Source organism: Cavia porcellus, unplaced genomic scaffold, assembly GCF_034190915.1.
Source record: "Cavia porcellus strain 051 isolate PalLab524CR breed Dunkin Hartley unplaced genomic scaffold, mCavPor4.1 scaffold_24, whole genome shotgun sequence".
In the NCBI taxonomy this organism is placed as follows: domain Eukaryota; kingdom Metazoa; phylum Chordata; class Mammalia; order Rodentia; family Caviidae; genus Cavia; species Cavia porcellus.
The window spans coordinates 1,320,685-1,324,364 of NW_026947507.1; positions in this window are offsets into that span (position 1 = coordinate 1,320,685).

The window sequence follows — 3,680 nt, forward strand, 5'->3', positions numbered from 1 at the left end:
CACTCAGTTCTTGAGTTTTCAGGATCTAGCTGGACTTCATCAACCATGATTATCACCTTCTCAGTCACTTAAAGTACCTCTGTCTATATTTTACTTCTTGCATCTTCTATTTTTCACTACCCACTATTTTTTTCTGTTCCCCCTTTTTATCTCTCCTTCTATGAGACTTGCTTACTATTTAAGTTAGAGTTCGGTGCTTGGAATGGCATTTATTCTAAGTGTTCTAAACACAGGTAGATTTGACTACAGGCATGGCAGAAAGACTGGAAAGGCAGGCTCTCAGGTAAGTCTTCAGGAGAAACTCCCAGAACACTAAAGAACCAGCCATCAATCAACTGTTCCTTCTGCCAAAATTAGGAAAGTGGGGAGTTAGAAGATTGCTGCAGAAGCTACTGAGTTCAAGATCATATGACCACAGCTGGAATCCAGGAATAACAAAATGAGAATCTGAAAGCCAGGATAAAAACTCATGCTTCTCACCTTCTATAAACCTTGACTGATGCCCCATAAAATTCCATGACCCCATGACCTTGATTTCCTGCAGAAGACCGCTAAAAGTATAAAAATAGCTCTGACCTGGCAGCCTCCTTGCAGGTGTCACACATACAAGTCGAATGAAAGGGAACAATTTTCCAGCTGAAATAGAGTCTGGGGAAATATGGTAGTTGTTGGTTTTCTGACCTTCACAATAAGAGAAGACTGCCTAAAAGGAGGTAAGAATGGCCAGCAGTGCCTACAGACCAAATCCTATAAGGGAATCTTATTTGCCACTCTCCTCTCTAATAACATTAATTACAATGTTTAAAGAACAAGCACATGCCAGCCTCCCCTAAGGCCATTTTTGATATGATTCCATTCTGTCTCAACCTCATGTCCATAAATTTAGGCCTTCTAATTACTCTAGTTCTTCAAATGGAAACACAGGGACTGAGGAAGTTGAATAATCTACCTATGAACACATGGTCATGGGGAGAAGTGAGTGTTAACACCAAAGTCATGGAAAAAAAGAAAAAAAAAATTTTTGAAAGGGAATCAAACTCAGGACCTTCTGCTTGTGCTGCTGAGCTGTATACCTGGCCCAGTTACACAACTTTAACCACTATATTAGACCCTCAGAGCATCCTTGGCTCCTCCAAAGACCAGGGGCTCACCCAACCCAGCACATAAAACTCGTTTTGCGCCCCCCTTTCTGGAATTTGACTGACTTCTTCATTTGCTTCAGCAAGATCAGGATCGAGGAGTGGACACTGATCAAGTACCCTGACTTAACAGGGTGTCTAAGGCTGGGGGTCAAACACAGGGCCTCATTCAAGCTAAGCAAACCCTTTCCCACTGAGGAACATGTCCAACCCAGGGCTGGCATGACTCTTCCTCAATGATATTGGCCATGAGCTTGTCACCCACATGTCAACTGATTTTCTAAAACACTAATATTTTCATGGATAAATTTGGAAAACACTCAGAATTTAGTATTTAAAAAGAGTCTCAGAAGGATTTTCAGCTCAGTGTGCATAATCCATAGGGAAATCATTCACAAACATTAAGAACAGGAACACAGGCCTTCAGATCCACTGAAGACACTGTGCCTGTAGGTGACAATCAAAATAAAGACCCTGATTTACTCACAGTAAAGCCTGTTTCAAGCCCTTTCTTCAACTCTGATGAAGAATATTATTTAGAATTTTATGAACAAATCTCCCTCTGGAGGCTACGTAAAGCATCTTTCTGGTATGGCTGATGACTGGACTGGTGTTTACTGTCAGGGAAGCAAAAAACAAAAATATACCTCTCCTGATATGGTATATATCTCTGATGGGGCCTGCAAATTAAACTGACATAAGACACAGACTGATAGGAGAAAAGCACACAGAAGTTTACTTATAAGTGGGAACCTCCATAGGAAAAATGAAGACTCAAAAAGGTGATAAAACTTACACACTAGGTAGAACAAAGAAAATCAGGAAACACGGCAAGACAGCAGAGCTCGGACTGGGGGAGTTAAGCATGAAGAAGTGACAGGGGAGAAGGTCCAACAAGGTAGGTTTCCCTGAGCCACACCTCCCGTCTCTGGAGAACAGGCTGCTTTTCCCTCCTGGTATGAGGAAGATGTCTCTATACAGAGGTTTCTTCTCCTGCTTTCAGGAAGAAACGTGGGTGGGGGACGGGGTCAGTCTTCCAGGTGCCACTTTCCAAACAACTAAACTCCAAATAATCTCAGTGCCAAATCGGCATACTCGGGGGCGGCATCTTTTGCTGCCCTTGGGGGTCCCAACAAGACAAGCACCTTCCCGGGTACCTGCCTGCCCCTTTGACAACACGCTGCCCACAGGCTCCTTCTGGATTCCTTCTTTAACACAAATGCCGTGAGCGTGCTCTCGGCCCTTGGAGGAAGCATCACATCATACACGAGCAGATCTGTAAGAAATGCCTCCAGAGGGCTGGTTCCTTCACAACTAACATTTTTTTAAAAAATAATGCAGCAAAGTCTGCCAAGAAGAGATATTTTTATCTGAGGAATCTCATGAGCTCTGCCTTCCTAAAAAGGATGCAATAGTGAAATGTACCTTGCCTCTTCCTCTTGTAACCTACCAGTAAGTGCTTTCAGTTACCTATAAGACATCCTTTCTGCCTGGAAACCACCTCAGAGTGTGCAGAGAATTAACTAAATAAGGGTAGTGATTTGTCTAGGCTTTGGTATCATCAGCTGAGAGAATGAATGCTTCTTTTATTGATCAATATAGCTGCTCTTTATATTCCCATGGATCATAGTATAATATCCTCCAGTAGGAGCATACACTGAACTTCTGTTTTATTTTCTGTAATAGTCATTTGGAAGTTCTCCCTAACTCACACAATGCACCTGCCCCCATGGGAATCTCTACTGTCTTCAAATATGAGCAGTCGTTACTCCAAAAGTCCAATCTTTTTGAGGTAATTCTAATTGATTTGGCATTTCCTTACCCTCCAGCATTAGAGAGTCAGCTGTGTGACTCACCGCCACGCTATACCCATCAGCAGGCTCCTATTTTCGAAAGCCCTGAGCAAGTTTTTAATCCCTTACCATTCAAGGCACCACACAATGCCCCAGCTTCAGTAGCAGGAAAACCATTACGTGGCCTGAAAAGGAACCAACCCTTCTCTACAAACCAGGAGTCAGAAAGGAAAGAGAGATATCTACTCAATTCACATAAGCCTGGGCTCAAACCATGAGAGAGCCCAAACAATACCACAGACTCCGCCATGTTCTTGGTGCTAATGACCCTGACCCAAGATTTTGCAGTCCCAAAATTCCTTTCCCAGATATTTTCTCCACTGCTTCTTTGCAAAATATTTTCTTATAATGTTAAAACATATTTACACCAAATCAGTTTTAAATTCAATGTTTAAATACTTTAACCTAACATAAATGACTAACATTTTGCTAAAAATTAGTGTCTACTTGTGGATTTTCCAGATTATTATGCATTTAATTTTTTAATGTCTTCTTATAAAATGAAAGACAAATGTTACTTGGAGAATATTCCACGCCTGACCATGTTCTGCTCATTATACCAGTCTGTTGTTGTCTCTAAGGAAGAGTTGTGTTATTAAACCCAAGACTTGTGCTGACATGAAATTCATAAAGTAAACTCCCTGAATAAATACAAATTGTATAACCAACCATCTAAGGGTTATGAAAT